This window comes from Octopus bimaculoides, chromosome 4, assembly GCF_046866305.1.
Source record: "Octopus bimaculoides isolate indiv1 chromosome 4, ASM4686630v1, whole genome shotgun sequence".
Taxonomy (NCBI): Eukaryota; Metazoa; Mollusca; class Cephalopoda; order Octopoda; family Octopodidae; genus Octopus; species Octopus bimaculoides.
Genome location: NC_142931.1, coordinates 52,939,759 through 52,961,343, shown reverse-complemented (window position 1 = coordinate 52,961,343; position 21,585 = coordinate 52,939,759). Strand labels below are relative to the sequence as shown.

Sequence of the window (21,585 nt, the reverse complement as noted above, 5' to 3'; positions counted from 1 at the left end):
CACGCAACCTTCAGCACTTGACCGGAGTTTGGACCTTTTCCAAGCCTTCTGTTCAGTATCTTGAACAACAGGAGATCTTTGGTTTTCCTATATGAAAGTATCCGGATCCTTTGAACGGCACATCGAGAAATTAATTTTTTGTAACTAAACACTTTCAAACTTCGGACACTGGTAGAATGTGTCATATAAAACGTCTTTTATTCTTAGTGCTTTGTCACTGTTATTTATGACATCGTTCGTGCGTTTGTACTGGTTTTAGGGTTAGGGTTTTAGGGTTAGAGTTTTAGGGTTAGGGATAGGGTTTTATAAAAGTTTATATTTTCAGTTATTTCGTGTTAAAGTTGTCGTATTTCGGTAATTTCAACAAACCAATGACGTATATTCAGCTGACAAGTAACAGTGACAAAAAAAAAAAAAAAAAATATATATATATACACCGCCGGAAGATGTTGTTGACAAACAACAGCAGTAATTTTATTCAGCTGAATACTCGTCATTGATTGGTTGAAATTACCGAAATACGACAACTTTAACACGAAATAACTTAGAAAATGAAACTTTTGTCAACAGCACAGAGTAAAAGATGTTTTATATGACACATTCTACCAGTGTCCGAAGTTTGAGAGTGTTTAGTTACAAAAAATTAATTTCTCGATGTGCTGTTCAAAGTATCCTTCCAAGTTGATCTTTCGTCGCCGAAGGCTTCTTTGCCACATTTGCAAAAAAAAAAAAAAAAAAAAAAATTCTTACATAACAAGCAAATGAGTATTGCTACATTTGTGATTGAAGGAATAAAACCAAATTTCAAATATTTCTATGTCTATTGTCGATATTTTTCATGTTATCATCGAGGAACAACATATGTAACGTAAAATTGATGAGCTATATATATATTATTATAAAGCCAAAATTTCTATATGAATACAATAGCACGCAAAACTTGTCTCACCAAAGTTGTAACAAAATTAAATTATAAAACTATAATTACATTATAATATAATATTGATTTAAATATTTCCTTTATTTTTTTTTATTATCTTTATAAAATTCAAATTACCAATTTGCGCAAAGCAACATAATTTGTCAAAAACACGCATGTGCAAAAACAAAATGCATTCCTTTACTACTAGTTAATTGGTTGAAAATAATTGTGTGTGCGCGCGTGTGTGTGTGTGTGTGTGCAAGTGATTGATGATTTCTGTTGCAATACCATCTGATCTTAATGCCTTGTTTGTAAGTAGAATGTTGTTGGCTTTAGTTAACTGTTCAACAGTTGGAACTACATCAATTCAATGACAGGCAGGCACTCCACGATATCTTGTGCCTGAGATGTTGTTTTCTTTGGAATAGATTTCAACATAGTGTTTCCTTCATCGCTCTATCTGCTACTCTTGAACTTTACTGCTCCCGTTTGTTATGGCTTACATTGCTCTATCTTACTCTAAGTTGCAGTGGAAGCTTTTTTGATCCCTTCGTTATTCCACAAGTGTTCTGTGTATCAAATAAAGAGGGAATACCTTCGCAGAATTGGTATTACAACTGTTTTCTTGCTTCTTGCTAGCCAGTGTTGGCAGGCTACTGTGACGTTTATGCTCTAATAATACAGTATACTTTACGTCGACGACAGCGGTAAGCTAACACGAGTTCATTTTAATCCTGTTCCGCGCCTTGTTTCGTATTTTCTTTTCTTTTTGCTGAAGGCCTTGAATACACTTGGAGTCTCAGCAGTTCTTTGTTAGTCCCTGCTGTTTTCTGAGTTGCTCATCTCCTGGAGGTCATTTGATATTCTAGTGGTAACGTTCCTCACATTCCGTCACTCTAGTACTGAGTGCTGACTTTTGTCTTCTTGTGCCTAGTGCAGTGTTTACCAGATGCAGTCTGAGCTACTTACATCCTTAATTCCTCACATTCAGTGACGAGGTCGGACCATGGCAGGGTCTATTTCAGTTTGAGGCGAACAATACCAACCAGGGAGGAACAAAGACCTCTCTCCAGTTCGAAAGCAACTCTACGTCAGTCGAGTACAGGCTTATAAAAGTGAAGCAATGCTGAAGTGTCTTTTGCAGGAGACAATCTTAAAAAAAGCGTTGTACGGAAAACCATAAGTCATCAGAGTTTTGACGTTTCCCCTATCCATGCCTCCGAAGTTGCCTAAGGGAAGAGCAAGAGCTGATACATATTGGCACCAGGGTCATCGTAGAAGTTTCCAGGATGAAGATGAAAACACTTCGAACTGCTTTTGAAATTCTAGCTGGAAATTAGCTCCCATGGTTTACACACGAAGCCTTCCCCACCATGAAAGGGTATGACTGAAAAAACACTGGAAGTTTGAAATCAGTTACTTGTTTCTTTTTCTCCTCTTAAATGGAGTGTCTTAAATAGCATTACGGAAGATTTCAGGTGTGGTAGCTGATTTAGCTTGTCATCAAAGGGTTGCTGAACTACACACACACGCGCGCGCACATACATTGTGTGTGTGTGTAGTTCAGCAACCCTTTGATGACGAGCTAAATCAGCTACTACACCTGAAATCTTCCGTAATGCTATTAAAAAGCAGAAAAGCAGTTTTGAACTCATTTCTTATGCGTTTTCCTTTATAGAGGAAATTGTGCAAAAAAAAAAGAAAAGAAAAGAAAGGAAAAGAAGATAGAAAACGCAATCCAATTTATAGTCAATTAAAAAACATCTTCATGACTATCACTATCTTCGCATGATTAACAGCAAACATGGTTTACACAAAATAGAGAACATCAAAATTAATGACTTTTGCTGTTGCTTATTTTTCTCTTGTTTCTCGATGTTTTGTTTAGTATTTTGACTGCCAATCTCTTGCTATGAACAAGACTTGATTCTATTCTGTACCTGATCTTTTTTTTTTATACGTAGCGCAGTAGAAAATGCATTTTCACATAGATAAGTTGAGAAATGTAATTATTTATTCGACAGCTTTCTTTGCAAATCAAGAGTATGGTGTTAGCTGTTTTAACCAAGTGTCTAGTGAGGAATAGGATTAGAGAAAAGAATTTGCTGGCTTCGTTACTTTGTAGTTCCAGCAACTCTTCTAGAGTCCACGTTCGATGAGAATGGTTGCTGAATCTAGTCATCAACAGTTTCCTTCGGCATCTACTTTTCTAACGTATTCTTTGGTACCAACAGATAATTCCCAACCTCTTCCTCCTCTATTTATTAATGGATCTATTCTTTCCCCAAGTAGGAGAAATGAAGAGAAATGTTCTTTTTCAGTTCAGTGTTTTTCAAAGAGAGTGTTTTTCCTGATATATATATATATATATACACACACACACATCAACCCATTCAAGGCCCTGCAATCTGCTTCGATTTCTTGTGCTGAGAGGTTCAGTTCTTTCATATACTTGAACATATCTTGAGGTATAAGAGGCTTCACAGATTTTTATTGCAATACAAGCGGCGAAAATCCGACAGGTAAACGAATAGACACAACTATGTCTTGTGAGTGGATTTGGTAGACGGAAACTGAAAGAAGCCTGTCGTATATGTGTGTGCGTGTTTGTGTTTGACCCCCACTACTGCTTGACATCGGGTGTTGGTGTGTTTACGTCCCCATAACTTATCGGTTCGGCAACAGAAACAGATAGAATAAGTACAAGGCTTCAAAAAAAAAAAAGTACTGTGGTCAATCCATTCGACTAGAAAATTCTCCAAGGCGGTGCCCCAGAATGGCTGAAGTCTAATGACTGAAACAGGTAAAAGATTAAAAGGTAAACAATTTTAGATCCCCAAGATCTCCAGATTGTAAAACTGTGAACATCTATTTCGAACATCTGTAAAAAGCAAGAAAATTACTACTTGGACTAGGTTTATATTTGTGTTTATTGAGATTCTTGTTGTGTAACTAACTGCTTCAGCGCCAAGCTTGAGAAACTTGTTTTTCTTGTTGAACATAAATGTCTCAGCATCAAGCTTGAGAAGTTTGGTGCTGAGCCAATTAGTTTCAACCCAAAAGAACATGACAGATTACAAAATAAATAGCTCCAGGGAAATATGTAAAACATTCCAGAAGTTTAGCTTGTAGTGTGTACATATTTACACGTGTAGACATACAAAACATATGTAAATGTATACAGACATAAATATAAACATAAATTCACAAGGCAATGACATACATACATACATACATACATATTCAAGCCTGATCAATGGAACTGTAAAAATTTGTAAACCTTTCCAGAAGATAGCACTTGTGTATTTATGCGCATGTCCTGACATGCAACTACATGCATGACAATACATACATAAAGCAAAACATATAAATCTGATCATGCGCGGACTCCAAATATTGCACCCGTGCACACATACATACACAGATACAATGTTAATGTTGAAGCTCCAATGAAAGAGCCTTCGATCTAGATTAGAAATTGACTCTTTTCTATTGGCAAGAAAATTTTAAATAAAACTGAATAGCATACATATATACATACATAGAGACAGGCAAGCAGGCAGACAGACAAATAGACATACAAACTTGTAAATTCACGGATAAAGTCTGACCCTATGTTTTCCCAAGCATCTTTCGGATCTTTTTTAAAACGGGGGCCACATTTTTCATTAATGTTTTACGTAGTGTTTTTGGTACCGAAAGACTTTCAAACTTCGTATACTTATCTATTTTGTGTTATAGAACAGAAAAATATTTTTGTATTCGAATTTATTTCATGTAAAAAATTGTCTTATTTCGATAATTTCAACCAATCACTGACAAGTATTCAGTTGTTTATATTTACTCCTTTGGCTGATTAAGCGGTGTAAAGCGTATTTAATTTCCATAGCTTCGTTTTATTTGCTTTTTTCTTTTTAAATTTGCTGTTTTACCCTAACCCTATCACCGATAGAATTGTTTCAGAATCGTTTGTTTATGTAGTCGGCACTTAATGTATATCGGCTGAATGGACGTCAGTGATTGGTTGAAATTACAGAAATACGACAACTTTAACATGGAATAACTTAGGGATTTCTTTTTTTTTAAAGAAGACTAAGAGAAAAAGATGTTTTATATGACACATTCTACCAGTGTTCCAAGTTTCAAAGTGTTTCGTTAATGAAAAATGTGGCCCCCGTTTTAAAAAAGATCCCATCTTTCAAATTTGCGGTTTCACTTCATCTCATTTCTCAGCTGTGTTATCCATTAGCATCTGTTATGCTGAATTGCTTCTAACTGTAGGTTTATCCTCCTCGTTCATTGCTTTCATAAGTTGTTCAAGGCATATAAACTTCTCAGATTATGTACTTTGAAATTAGGTATCACACTCTGACCCATTGACTGGAGCAATAAAATTGTATTATTGGGGATATATTCTAGTCCCACATTATTAGAAAGGAGAGACTTGGTGCGTTGTCTAAAACGAGCAGTATTTCGTTGGAAATATGTTTGGTAATGTACCTTTCAATAACAGGACAAGAAGAAAATAAACAAAAACAAAAAAACGCGTTGGTAAATCGTTGTTTGAAAAGGCTCTTTGCCATACCTGCCTCCTTATTTAATCGCCAAATTTGAGGTTGATTAAACTTTGAGTAAACTTTGAAAGTCCTTGGATTTTTGGAGTGGCATTTTTTCCCAGAGGGAGTGTAAATGAATTTTGGAAGCTTTAAACCCTGGTGTTGACTTTTCTTTCTGAGAAATAAAAAGTTTTAGCACGCATGCACTTCCAGAAAAGTGCAGTTTCACTAATATTACATACTTGCTCTGGTGGGTTGCCCCCTTTTGGCAGTCATTTCTTGCTCTACCCACACTCTCAGATGCTCAGGACAACTAGTAGCAGTCTGCATTAGCACTGGCAGCTTCATCAGTCATTTTTATGTCACGCAGCTTTAAACGCTTCCTTAAACCAGCTCTTAAAAGTTTTTTCATTTGAAGTTTCACTTTCCTTTTTTCGGTAAACCGCCTTTTTCTCTTCGTATTACCATAGTATTTTACGTCATTGTAGGTCGAGTCTGATCCCCTACATTGTTACCATGCCTGATACTATTTTTGTTGTTGGCAGCTGGTTATTCAAAAAATTGGTGAATAGGTAGTAGCGGTATTGGTCGTGTTGGTTGCTTGGCATTAGTGTTTGTGGTGATGAGGATGGGTAATGTTGATGGTAGCAGGTTTTTATATTGTCTTGTTAATTGTATTGTTGTTACTGCTTAGTCTCAAGTCAATCTTCACTGACCTTAAGATCAAAGGCATTTCATTATGTTTTCAAATACACTCGAGCACCACATTATCTCGTGTCATTGTCCATTTATTTAAAATGAAGTCGCTTATCTTGTTGCAGTTGTTGTTGGTCGTTAAGCAGTTGGCAGGCTGGTAATGGCAGTGGCTGTATTCGTTTAGATGTTGATGGTAGTAGCAGTGGTGGAAATTGATTTATAGCAGTTGAAATGTGTCACAAACATATTTTAAGTAAAGTTTGTTTGTATGTACGTATCTATGTATGTATGTACGTATGTATGTATGTATGTACGTATGTATGCACGTACGTATGTATGTATGTACGTATGTATGAATGTACGTATGTATGTATGTACGTATGTGTGTGCGTATGTATGACGTACGATTGTACGTACGTACGTACGTATGCATGCACACATGCATGTATGTAAACCGGCTCCCTCCTCTGGAAGATTTATAATAATGAAAAAATAGAAGATGCCTGCATGCATGCAGCTCACAGACTGCACTTGTAATGTACAAATCAGCCGGTCAGTTTCTCTTTCTGAAAATCCCAGTTTATCCAGATTCTCCTTTAAGCATTTACTAACAAAACCTAATGCTCCAATTATTATTGGTATGAATATGAATTGATAGTGGATATAGAAGCTGGAGGTTTCGAAGCAGTTGTCCATAGATATCCTCTTTGTCTTTGATTTTCAAAGAGATATTTATATATCTACGATGGTACATATTTTTGCCCTTCGGTCCCAAACAACAATATCCGGCCTGTTATGTTTACACTTGACAGAGGTTTTGATGGGAATATTCCACCAGTATTCCTTGAGTTGGTGTTTATGAATGTATTCCATAACAAAGGGGTTTTGTAGTAGTAGTAGTAGTAGTAGCAGCAGCAGCAGATGGTTCAGAAATTTAGCACAAAAATTGCAACAACAAAGCCATAATACCAGCAGGATAATTGGAAATTTGTGTAAGTTAAATAAATGTTTTAAAAATATTTACTACAACAATATGCATTGAAATTTAGTTGACTTCATGAATTTTTAAATCGACTGTTATTGCTATTTCCATAAACTTCATTAGCCAAAGCAATAAGTTCCATATTTCTATGACATGCTTAATAATGTAATAAGAACAAAGATTTATACTTGTAAGTGGTTGCACCAATGCTGCAGGTGCATGTTCACAAATCTGGCAAAGAAATGTAGTTGGAAAAGGAAAGCTCGATTTTAAGTAACAGTTTGTAACCGAATGCCTATCTACGATGCACTGTTTCCAATGAAGTCTGCTAATTTTTTCTAATCATTGCTTGTAAGTGAAATTTTTTTTGAGACAAGAAAGGCATTTTGGGAAAGATTTCTGGAGACTTTCAACTAAGTCTATCTTACCAATAAAATTTGGATTCAAGACAACAGAGTGAAAAGTAGAAAAAAGATATATAATTCAATGCATGTTTTATACATGCAACTATGGAATTCAATATTTCTATCCTCGAAGGCTTGGAGATATATATATATATATATATATATGACTGTATGCTTTGTTAACAATGTCAAAATATACTTAATATATTTAAAATTGCAAGTTCTTTGCATCCTTCACGAAGGCAACGAAGTCCACTGAGAACCAAATGGTAATATATTTGTCAACAGAGATCTTCAAACCATAGTTTGTAGACTAAAATTCAAGAGAGCTAAAGCTATATTTAAACAATGCTACATCTGAAATATTTTTCAATTCATTTGTATTTTAATACAATCGGCATGAATATTTAAATCTACAGTTTATACTCATTTTCTTTTACCAATATCATTATCCACTTTGAGAGAGGTAATTGTTAAAAATCTCCAATAATTTGTCAGTAATACCAAAGTCAGTTGGAGCTTCTCGCGTACGACCACGTTAACATCATTAAACCCAGGCTGGTTAGTGATTCACAAATAGTTGCATCACATGTAGCATTAAGTTTTAAAGCAAAATAATTTCGATCAAATGTTTGTGATATAGGGTAGTAATTTTTAATGTTTGACTGGGCGCCCCTTTCATAAACAGGCATGACAACATAGTCATCCAAATATAAATTCTCTAAATGGATGCTAAAAAGTTTACTAAATGCAGAACCCGAGTGTCTATTGCGCAGATGCAATATTTTTAGCCCACAAGTATATTTCATTTTGAGAGTTTTTATAGCATGAAAAATAAGAATCATCGATGGATTTGTCATTCAGGATTTCATAATATTAGTATTGCAGGCATTGAATAATATACTGGTTAAAAGATATTTTGATTTCTGATCATTATCCCAAATCATTTCATATGCATTACTGGATTTTTATAGGTAGTCTATATTTAAACATATATTTAAATATGTTACTCACGTAGCTGAAAAATTTCTTAAGAATCTTTAGATTTTAAAGCAGAAATTTCTTTTTACAAAAGTTTATTGCTATAATATTTCAAGCTTCGTTTGTTAGAGACAGATGGATTAATTTAAAACATATTTTGAACATCATTTTTTTTTACCTTGTTGGTATTTCAAAAATTCTTTCGCTTATTTAGTTTTGAATATACTTATATATAAATGATAAGACAAATCAAGACATTCATTAATAGTTATTCACTCACGAAATAAATTCCATTCTATACTATATCAAATATCGCCCTTTGACATTAAAATCAGCTTTACGAAAATTATACTTTTAGCAAATGGATAGCATTTGTAGTCATGAATTGAGAGAGTACCCAACGAAAGAATTCTTAATGTCACTACATTGAAACGGATTGACCACAAAAAATTTATGCTTATTTTTGTCCGAATGTATCTACATTCATAGGTACTTTCGGATAAGAATAAAATCAAAATAGTCAGTTGCAAAACTACTTGAGCTGAGAGGTACGGACTGATCAATTCATTAAAGGTTAAAATTCTCCAATAGTAATATCTTAAAATTATGGCTTGAATTTTAAAGAAATGTTTTCTTAATTTCTGTTATGGAAAATGGATCGCGACAAAATAAGTGCTTTATAATATTGCAGCAAGAACATGATTTCACTGCTGAAAAATTAATGTCTACCCACAGCAATTTGCCAGAGGGACTGGCAGGTGCACACCAAGTGTTGGAATTAATAAAAGTAGTGTTGTATTTCTTTTTCTTTTGCTTTGTTTACATTTGCTAAGACAGCCTCACCAGAAATCTTTATCAGTCTGTCAACACAAAAGGTTGTGATAAAGAATCATGTGGAATAAATAAATTTTCGATAGTGATTATAATGATAATAATAATGGCAAACAAAAGATGAGATGAAGATACATAATAATCTAAAACTTTCGAAACAGATCTAGTATTGAAATAAATACATTATTTTGAAATCGTTGAGATTTTTCTTAATATGTCAGAAGTTTCTATCTTTTAAGTTTCTATAAATGCTAGAATTATGATCAATATAGGTATTGTGATAAGAAAAGAAAAAAAAGATATGGTCATATACCAAAGTTTATTACTATCACTATGTTCCCCTCAAGCATTAGCAGCAGCATCACCTGTTGTTTTGATGTTACTGACCCTAAATTTCACTATCGTGTTTGAGTAATTACATGTAAGAGAGGTTTTGTTGCGTATTTTAAACCACCCGTTATTGCATTTCTGTAACGCTTGATGGTGCTTTCCTTTGCGTTGTACTTAAATGTTAGTGATGGAGCGTTCTGCTGGCGCGGCTCCTAGATCTAGTCAGGGTGTGCGAAGCAGTCAACACTGAACTAGTCGGTAAAGATGTTCTTCGTACTATTGAAGCCGATTAGACATTTTTGACGGGAATTTGAAAATTTCACTTTTGTGATAGTTTCCGACCATCCACAAAGCGCTATAGGTTTTGAATTTCCCCCTGCTCCCTCTTACCGACAAAATGGGCTTAGTATTTTTTGAGAGTTTCATTAATGACATTTTTGTCATATTTTTCTCTCTGGAATGCACCCGTCAACATCGTGTTTAACTTTTCGTTAGTAAAAATTTTCCAGACGTTATCAGTTTATCGAAATAGTATGGTACATTGATTACCCAGTCTTTTCCAGGCGATGAAAAAAATTTTTAATTTGTAGAAACCTCAGATGGTTGGCTGAACAAGTATCATTTTCCCTGCTAAATTAAACTTTTCATAACCGAGTTGTTTTCGTCTTTTGGTTGAATGTAATCGGTTTTCAGTTTTTTAAATTGTTCTCATTCAGTTTTGTCTGTAAATACATTTTTGTCTTTGAATCCATTATGAACAAACATAAAATTTATTGAAAAACTCGAGCAAATAAAGTGATACTAAATCCTACAAGTCACTTATTTGATAGTTTTATCTCCGGCTTGTTTCTTACAGGCTTTAGTTTTCATGATGTTTCAGCGATCTAAATTCGGTTTCGGCATATGCTTCTTGATGTAGTTTTCAAATAAATGTAGATCTCTATATTAATACATTTAGCCCAAATATTTGATGTTGCTATGTGGTTAGTTGAAGGGAAAGGCGAAAAGGGAGAGAGGGAAGAGTGTCAGTGGCGAGAGCTAGGAGAAAGGGATCGTAGTTACTTGAAGGAAGAGATAGAGAGAGTGAGACAGAAATAGAACATGTTTGGCACAGGAGAATGTGAATTGTTGAGAGGAGAGAGAGAGATGTGTGTGTATGTTTACTGAAAGGAACGTGAACGGGGAAAACACTCATACTTGTCATGATGCGTCGATATATTTCAAATAGCACGTCTGTGCAGTTACATGATTTTAAACGTCATCTTATAAGAATTTTAAAAATTATTTGTTGTTGCAGGTTTTAATGTTCAAACGTTTCTAAAGTACTCGTCAATGTATCTATCTATCCCCATAGATAGCTACATGAACGGATAGAAGTTACAAAGATGAGTGACTTGGTATAATCATTGTCTTTTTTTTCTTTTGTTATTGTTATAAGGTTAAATTATGTATCCGTATTGTCAGAGTAGACTGATACATTCATCGATAGAAAGAAAAGTGGAAAGCTAAATAGATAGGTTGATGGTATATGTGTAAGTATGGATGGAGGTAAGTATATAGACAGATCTACAGGTATATCAACAGATATACAAACAGATGGCTATATTAAGAGATAAGTAGTTGAGCTAAAATGAAATGAAAAAAAAAACAATGAAAATAATCTCGATCGGCAAATAACTTGGACTGAACTTTGTTGCTGATAAGAAGTGTGGAGGTGGTCGTCGTGTTACTAGGGGTATTGGTCGTCGTCGTGTTACTAAGGGCCATGGTGGTTGAAGAACTAAAAATATGTAATCTTTTGTTTTTATTTTAATTTTTATTTTGTTCATTACTTATCGCATACAATTTAGTGCAATTATCATCTGATCTACAGAAACTTATAGATGAGGTAAGCTAACAAGAGAAAAAAAATGATGGGAAGGTTTAGGGTACGGCGTAGACGGGAGCAAGATGGTTGAATTACTAGAACAAGCACGGGAGCTTCCGTTTCAAGCAAGAGTCTGAACACAAGCGTGGACGTTTAGGACAAATTTATGAAAATACTTTGGACAGGCAAAGAATTGAACCTTTTTACTTTTAACTTTCGACGTAAACTGCCTCAGATATGTTTTTGTTTGATCTCCAGTGCATTATGAAAATTAAAACTATTGAGAACTACTGGACTAAGGTGCATTATTCATTTAATTACGTGTTAAAATACTCTACGTATTTAATTTATTTGGAGATAAATATTGAAGAATTACACAAATACGTGCGCACGCGTACACACATATACATACACAAGAAAATAAATCATGTGTGTCTGTGTTTTTAGTGTATCATTGTTATTTTAGCCCTAGGCCAACCCTCTTCAATCATTCCAACTGTCATATATATATATATATGACATAATCAAAGACAGGCCGTCATACAAAGAAAAGTGTGTATGTGAAATATTACAGCAGAGAAAGAGAGTCAATAACACGTGAGCAATTATACCAGTTCTTTAGTACACTCTAGGAAAAGTTCTGTAAGTGAAAGTGAGGGGAGGCTGAGTGTGGCAGAGCTGATCACTAGTTGTGATGTCGTGGCATCGATGCCGGGCCGTGATTCTTGTTATACAGATGTTCGTCGCTGGCAGAGCTTATCACTAGTTGTGTTTTGGCTTCGATGCCAGGGCCTTGAGGACAGACGTTTATCGCAGGCTGAAATCTCTTGTCTGTTTATTATCGTGGTGAAGCTAAGTCACCTAACAGAATCGAAGAGAGAGATGTGTGCCGCGGTGGTTTAGTTTGGTGTACATAGAAAGTCGTGTTGACGCTGGTGGAGATTGATGCTTGGTAGTAATCGTGTTGGTCATGACGATGATGCTGGATAGTAGTCGTAGACTCTTGTTGCTGATGTGGCGACGGCGGTGGTCATCGTTGGCTGGACGAAGCTGTTGAAGTGGTCGCTGGCTGATTGTTGCTGCTGCTGTCGTGTGGTACACGGAACAGTCTCTAAGAGAAACTGGACCGAGACAAATTTGGTGGGTATGAGTTGATCTATTTATAGCGTTAAGAGGGCTCCCAGATAGTAGCACAAAAACACTATCACGTGACCTTATTAAGGGCTGTGATTGGTCAGTTTGCGTTCTGGCGGGAAAGGTTCGAAGAATTTGCCGCTTCAAATAATAATCAGTCACGTGATGACAAGGCTGGTGTTTTCCCCTACGTTCGCGTTTGTTTATATTTAAATGAGAACAATGGCGATAGCAGTTTTGTATCTAATGGCGGTAGGTAGTTTCACTACATATATATATATAAAGTTAATTGCAGAATAAAACCGTTAGGTCATCGACTCGAAAAGCCGTAGCCCATTAATGACCACATATAAGTACAACATAGACCACAAAACCAAATTAGTAAAGGGAGGTCAAAATTTTTATACATAATAAAAATCGATTAAAAATGCAATAGAATAATATAAATAAATAAATAAACAGCGATTTAAAATATTAGAGACTGGTACAAGTACAGTAGAATAAAAAAAAAAAAATATATATATATAGAAAAAATATATAGAGAAAAAAATAATACATAGGGAGACGTAGCACAACAGTTCATTCGCTGAGGCCAATAACAAAAAAAAAATTCAAGACAAGTAGTACGAAAGTTCAACTACCTCCCTCATGACAGCAAATTTAGTAGGTAAAATTCAATTTCATAAACAGGAATACCGAAGCGCACGGGACAAAACAGCAACAGAACATCCAAAGTGTGGCAAAGTAAAATCCAAGTTTCACCATTCCGCAGGTAACATCAGTAAAGTTAAACCATAAACATCATTTACAGTGGATTACGAGTATAGGTGGAACACAGACACAGAACACCTATGGCCATTTCGGGGGTATATCACCGTATTTAATGCACAATAGAGCACAAATCGGTGATAACCCCTTCTTCAGGGTAAAAAAAGACAAACAGACATCAACGAATGGTTGATAAGAATAAATTTCTGAGGGCGGTTAATAATGTTGGAAATGACTTTAAGGGTGGCCGTAAAAAATTATGTAATTCTAGGGACCCTTCTTTATGTCCTCTCGGCGGACTTTGTTTGTCCACAAATGTAGTGTATACATGTGTAGTTAGAGACGAGGACAAACAAAATAAGTTTTATATTGGAAGTTCAGTGAATTTTAAAGCCAGGTACAGGGCGCACATGAGTTCTTTTTCTAATGAGAAATATTGTAATTCCACAACACTCGCCTCTTACCTACATGACCTCAAGAGGAGGAATAAGAAGTACTATCTTGAATGGTCAATCTTATCTAGAACCTCCCAATTTAGGGCTAATATTAGCAACTGCTTATTATGCATTAGGGAATCCATTTTCATTCTTAGGTCTTTTGGGCCGAAAACCTTGAATAAGTTTATCGAGGTAATCCCTTTTTGCAATCATAAATTTTCCTCCACCTTCCTAAAACTATATAAAAATAGGAATAAGAACAAAAATAATAGTGTTAGTAGTGGTAGTAATAATGGTAGTAATGGTAATGATAGAAGTAAATAAATAGACAATAATAATTGATATTAAAATAATAATAAAAATATGGATACAATGGTAGTATTTATTTTTTATCATGGTTTACGTTGGATTTGAAGCCTAATAGTTTTAGTTACCAAACCTGCCTGACTATTCTAAAGGGTATACTAAAAATTAGATTTGTTTTTTTTTTTGGTCTAGTCCATATTATTATTTATTTAAGCTTGCCCTCATAATTATAGTTTTTTGACTGATGACTTCGTTGATGTCTGTGTGTCTTTTTTTTTTACCCTGAAGAAGGGGTTATCACCAATTTGTGCTCTATTGTGCATTAAATACGGTGATATACCCCCGAAATGGCCATAGGTGTTCTGTGTCTGTGTTCCACCTATACTCGTAATCCACTGTAAATGATGTTTATGGTTTGACTTTACTGATGTTACCTGCGGAATGGTGAAACTTGGATTTTACTTTGCCACACTTTGGATGTTCTGTTGCTGTTTTGTCCCGTGCGCTTCGGTATTCCTGTTTATGAAATTGGATTTTACCTACTAAATTTGCTGTCATGAGGGAGGTAGTTGAACTTTCGTACTACTTGTCTTGAACTTCTTTTGTTGGCTATTGATCTCAGCGAATGAACTGTTGTGCTACGTCTCCCTATGTATTATTTTTTTCTCTATATATTTTTTCTATATATATATATTTTTTTATTCTACTGTATTTGTACTAATCTCTAATATTTTAAATCAATTTTTAATCGCTGTTTATTTATTCATTTATATTATTCTATTGCGTTTTTAATCGATTTTTATTCTTATGTATAAAAATTTTGACCTCCCTTTACTAATTTGGTTTTGTGGTCTATGTTGTACTTCTTATACGTGGTCATTGGTGGGCTACGGCTTTTCGAGTCGATGACCTCACGGTTTTATTCTGCAATTAACTTTGTACCTATGTCTCAACTAGTTTGAGCACTTCTTTTACAGCCTTGTATAAATTCCTGGTTTTCTAATACAAAACTGTTAATATTGAATAATTATATATATATATATAGATAGATAGATTCAGATGAATATGGTACTTAAGTTGAGGCACCAGAATTTAGTACGGTATTATCCATACAATTTCAAAGTAAGGTGATTAAAATCAAAATAAGCAACAAAGATATCCAGAGGTAATGCAGTACGATCGTTTCAAGAAACTCCATTTATTTGAACAATGCAAACATTACACCAATTTAAAATTCAGAGCAATCCTCAGCTGCACAAGGAAATAGAATTTAATTAGATTAGAACAGATGGACACATTGGTATAATTATACCTAAAATCTCCAAGAAGTTAAGGAGATAGACAAAGAACATGTTGTCTCTACTTCAGCATAGAAATTACTAAATTATCAAGAAGACTCTACCTGTCACTGATTTTATTTGTTTTTGTGGGGTCAGTTTTAATTTATAGACTAGTTTATAAAATCCTTGTATATATATAAGGCTGAGAGGATAAAGGGCAGTATCTGTTAGGAGTAGGGCTGAGGGAGTAGACAGAAATCATAGTTGGTATAGTCATAAAAATCAAGATTTATTAGAAGCAATATCATGAGGTTTGGTAAAGGAAAACTTCAGACAAGATGTTAGCTGACAACTAAGGGGGTCGCCCACATATATTTTGAATTATTATACTTTTTCTATAAATCTTCTTTATTGGTGTTAATAAGCTACATATACTTTACCATAGTATTAGTAATTAAGCTATTTTATTCCTTTTCTATGGTGTTCTGCCCTACTTGATTACTTTATTTCATTTCTTTATTTTATAATTAGCCTTTATTTATTTATAAAATTAAGCTAATCTTTGTATCTTTACAAATTCATACTTAACTTATGTAAAACTATACTGGTATATTCACTACTTATTAAAAAAAACTGCTTAGATTATAACTTTATTAATATATAATTAGAATGTTCTTTTACTTCAATACTCCTTTATTAATACCAGTATATACCAATTAATCAATATTCACAGATACCATCAGATGGGTTAGTATTTAGGTTTACAATATGTATAAATATTAAACTATTTCTGGATTTCTTTTTCTCCCTCTATTGTGGTAAAAGTTTGGTATATACTCAAACGTATTCATAAATTTCTATCCTTTTTGTTAAAATATTCTTCTTAATAACCCTCTGAATAGCCCTAAACTTTAACTGTATACAATATAGCAACATTGTTTAGAATATTTAACTACAGTACTACATGATAAGACTTCCCCTGTTTCATTATCAATGGTCTGTTAGTGGGCGACCCCCTTAGTTGTCAGCTAACATCTTGTTTTAAATTTTCCTTTATCAAGCCTCATGATATTGCTTCTAATAAATCTTGATTTTTATGACTATACCAACTATGATTTCTGTCTGCTCCCTCAGCCCTACTCCTAACAGATACTGCCCTTTATCCTCTCAGCCTTAAATATACAAGGATTTTATAAACTAGTCTATAAATTAAAATTGACCCCCCAAAAACAAAAATAAAATCAGTGACAGGCAGAGTCTTCTTGATAATTTTGTAACTTTTATGCTGAAGTAGAGACATGTTCTTTGTCTATCTCCTTAACTTCTTGGAGATTTTAGGTATAACTATTACTAATGTGTCCATTTGTTCTAATTTAATTAAATTCTGTGTCTTTGTGCAGCTGAGGATTGCTCTGCATTTTAAATTGATGTAATGTTTGCATTGTTCAATTAAATGGAGTTTCATGAAACGATCGTGGTCAACTTTGCTTTTCACCCTTTCGGGGTCGATTAAATAAGTACCAGTTACGCACAGGGGTCGATGTAACCGACTTAATCCGTTTATCTGTCTTGGTTTGTCCCCTCTGTGTTTAGCTCCCTGTGGGCAATAAAGATGTAAATAATAATAACAATAATAATAATAATATGTAGTATGATTTGAGAGAAACTTGGTTGCTATTTCTAGAGATTTCCCTAGAGGTTTCCTCACTGGGTCATGTGTTTGTACACAGACCTATATAGGAAATTGGTAAAGTTTCTGTAAAGGAGCAGATAAAATTAGATACCGATTTCTTCTTCATTTGTTTATCGTGTTATTTTAATAGCAAATTTATCTTCCCTATCTTAACTCCAATAATAATGGCTGGCAGATAACAATGAGAAGCTGTCAACTTATTACATTTGAATGACCTTAGCAAGCAGATTGGATGATGGTCAAGCCAAAAGAAAGAAAAATCAGCTGCTTAATGTGGTTGGGGAAAGGGAGCTAGTGTGTTGAATAATATATCAGGATGAGATGTTTGATGAGAGGAAATTGTTGAGGAAATGGGCACCAGCTTTGAGAAGTTGGGATAATGGTAAAATTATCAGAAATGGATTTACTGGAAAATACGTTTTCGACTTGAATTCGCAATTTCCTTGCAATTTGTTTTCCTCGGGAAATATTTCTTACCAATCTTTATCTTACTTAGAAACAGTTTCCTTTTAGTATTTTGGTTTCCTCTTATCATTGACCTTTTTTCTCCATCAACCTTCCTTAAATTCTTGTATCATATATTTACTTATTTTTACCGACCACAGAATAGTTAGGTGCTAAGTTGATCATAAAAAAAAAAATTTTTTAAACGCTGGTTAAATACGACGAAGAGAGAGAATTTGTAATTTATCTTCGTGCCATCAATTCTATCTCAAAATCATATGAGAGCAATTTCCTTGTATTAAGAAAGAAAAAGGAAACATAATCCAGATACTATGCGTGCTTGATTTTATAATTGTGTGTGTGCATGTGTGACTGTGTGTGAGCGTGAGTTTGTGTGTGTGTGTGTTTATTGTCATCTGCATAGATTACCAAGCAATTCTGAACAAGTTTTATGGCACTCTTGAGTTGACCAGATGCCAAAATCTATAGTTTCTAAAGTACAGTTTGGAAGTGAAGAAGTTAGAAGAAGAAATTATGTTGGAGCAGCTGGAATCAAGGGTTCTTAAAACTCTCTCTACCATCTTCTTTCTCTCGGTAATTATTTCAACTCTAGTAGGACACTTATTTTATTGACTTTCAGAAGAGCAAATACTATGTTGATTTGATATAGCAGGATGTTATACTTAGGATTCTGCTGGGCATTCTCAATATCAATCACCCTTAACTACAATCATCAGCTAGTGTTTATTGTTAGAGAATAAGAAGAAAAAACAGCATCAACAATTATCATGAGATTTCACATTAAAAAAAATTGATTCAAGATAGTGGTGCAAAGTTTATTTTAAAAAAAAAATTTAACCGGCAATTCTCAGTTTAATTGTATATTGAGCGAAACCTACTAACCAGTTGATCTAGCTTCCTCTTGGTGAGTAGGGCTGTGCACAATAATGCCATCAAGAGGAAAGCCTTAAAATGGCGCACATTCTCTCTTGATGACCCATAAACTTGCTATCATCCGGTATGCAGAGCTTTCAACTGGTAGCACTTGCAGCTGAAAATTGTTTGAAAAAAAATATCTAAAGTTTTCATTTATATTTCTCTCGGTTAGCCGTTGAACTACAGCACTAATAGAAGACCAACTTCTAGTATCTTTAGTTGATCAAATAACCTCAGTGGCTGAGTTGGGCCCCTATCCAGTGTTTCTAGACTACGTTCTCCAGTCTTTGAAATTCTGGGTTTATATCTAGCTTTGTTGGTTCTAGGCCTGTGTTGAGAAAGGGGGACTTGTATGCAAGGCTTGCAACTTCGCTTTTCTTATTAAAATTCTTTTCTACTCTTGGCACAAGGCCCGAAATTTTTAGATTGACTCTAGTACGCAACTGGTACTTAATTTATTGACCCCGAAAGGATGAAAGGTAAAGTTGACCTCAGCGGAATTTGAATTCAGAACGTAAAGGCAGACGAAATACCGATTTCTTTATTACCCATAAATGGCTATACAAAGAATTTTTATAAGACATCACAAAACATAAAGACAGTACAAAACGCAAACATAAAATCGGGGTAATTAAAATAAAATGATAATATGCAAGAATGAAAAAAATGAGGCACAATGTCCACTCGATCCCCGAAGTCGGGTGGTTACATTTATCCAGTTTTTCACTTTTACGTTCAACGTCATGTAAACATTTTAACGGTTTTGTAACTCAAAAAATTCAAACACTCTCGTTACCTTTCTCCCATTAACAATTGTTACTTCCGTCCTTATCAACTGCAAATAATCAGTTCTAGGGGGTGGTGTCTCCACCAACCATACCCATTTCGTTATTATATTTTCACCAAGTTCTTTTATGTACTCCCAGTAGTTTTCCTCATGTATCAAAATGCATTTCTCCGGCATCTTCACTCTTATTATTTCCTCCAGCCTCTCGACTTTTCTCTCCATCTGCTCGCAATTCTCGTACTTTATCAAAAACCCCTTGTATTTAACATCCTTATCCGTTCTCTCCTCCTCTTCTTGTACATTATTAGTTTCTGGCTTTTCTATCTCTTTTTTTTGTTTTTGTTTTCTGTTGACCGTTCCTTTGACTTGTTTTTCTTTCGCTTTTTAAGGTTAGTAGCTCCATTTTCGTTCTCCTTTGTTTTCTCTGTTTCACACTTCTGTCTCTCTTTCATTTCCTCAGTGTGTGGTCTACAATGTTTTCCTCCTTTGCTTGTGCTTTCTTTTGCTGTGGCTGTGTGAACTCATATAGGGGGCATTTGGTCTTCATATGATCTCTTTCCCCGCATATGTAGCAATTGGTTTCCTTCCCTCGACTACAACATTTAACGTTCTCTCATCCTCCACTTCTATCTGGTAGGGAATTCTTTCTATGTCCTCGAATGTGGCAAAAAGCCACATTTCGAGTCCAAATCCCCACCATTTGCGCACTTTTGATTTCGCCACTGGTCCCAATTCCGGCTCCTCCTTGGTCGCAGCCAGCACTGTTGCAACCAACCACTCTGGTTTAATTTCTGGTGTAACTCTGGAAATACGTATTTTCACACTTCTTCTTCCTCTATAACTTGGTAGCAATGCTTTTCTTCAGCTGAGTGGACTAAAGCAACATGAAATATAGTGTCTTGCTCAAGGACACAACGCGCGGCTGGGAATCGAACTCACAACTTTACGCTCGTGAGCCGATTGTCCTAACCACTTAACCACGTGTCTTCAAAGGGTTTATTATGTCTGTTATGTGTGAGATGAAAGTGAACAGCGGATGTATGGAAAACGCTTGTTTTTTGTATGTGTATGTGTGTGTGTAGGGTTGGGGAATCAGGAGCTGACAAATGGATGGGTGTGTGTATACATCTGTGTTATTTGTGTTGAGTTTGTCCAAAAGGAAACTGGTATCACTTTATGTGGGTATTTGCCTGTGAGCGTATATAATGTTCAAAGAGTTTTGTGCGTGAAATATTTCGCATATTAATGTGTGTGTGTGTGTACGGGTAAGTGCATGCGTGCATGTGTGTACTGTATATCAGAGCAAGTAGTGTTTATAGTAAGGCATGTGGTACTTATCATATAAATGTATGCATGTGTATGTGTGGTGTCTGTGTGTGTTTGATGAAATAAAGAAAGTGTATCATGCTTTTGATTGAATTATATATATAAATTTGTTGAAACGATTTTTTCCTTTGTAGACATGCTGTAATGTAAATTTACATTTATTTCAATAATTAATAAAAAAAAAAACCTAATCTGCATGAAAACTGTTTTTGCCTTTACCTGATAACAAAGAAATTTTAAAAAGAGGAACATTAATTTTGTTAATCGAGGTATTGATGTGGATGCATGCCTGTGAGTATGTGTGTGTGTGTGTGTGTGTGCATGTGTGTGTCCATGTATGTATGTATGTGTGTATGTATGTATGTATCTATCTATCTATTCAATATATATATATATACAGAGAGAGAGAGAGGGAGGGAGATGTATAGATAAATACTTATACATATATATAATATATATATACACACACAATCTCTCTCTCCCTCCCTCTCTCTCTTTCTCTCTCTCTCTCTCTCTCTCTCTCTCTTTCTCTCTCTCTTTCTCTCTCTCTTTCTCTCTCTCTCTCTCTCTCTCTCTCTCTCTCTCTCTCTCTCTCTCTCTCTCTCTCTCTCTATATATATATATATATATATATATATATATATATATACACACACACACACACACACACACACACACACACACACAAAATAATTATATAAATATAATTATAATAAGGGCACTAATGAGTAGCGCCACATGCTAGAAATAGACGCCAATGGCTCTAAGAACAACATAATTTAATCTTTTTTGTTCACTTCTCTCGCTTTCAGCCCGTGCCAATGTGGTAAATAATGTAATTCTTTGAGCCATTGGCATCTATTTCTAGCATGTGACGCAACTCATTAGTACTCTTATTATAATCA

General features: G+C 34.7%; 1 protein-coding gene across 8 annotated transcripts in view; it reads left to right on the top strand.

Annotated features, from left to right (window-relative positions):
* Positions 1 to 21,585, top strand: part of LOC106868732 (uncharacterized) — a 117,768-nt gene that overhangs the window by 56,480 nt on the left and 39,703 nt on the right. The window lies entirely within an intron of this gene.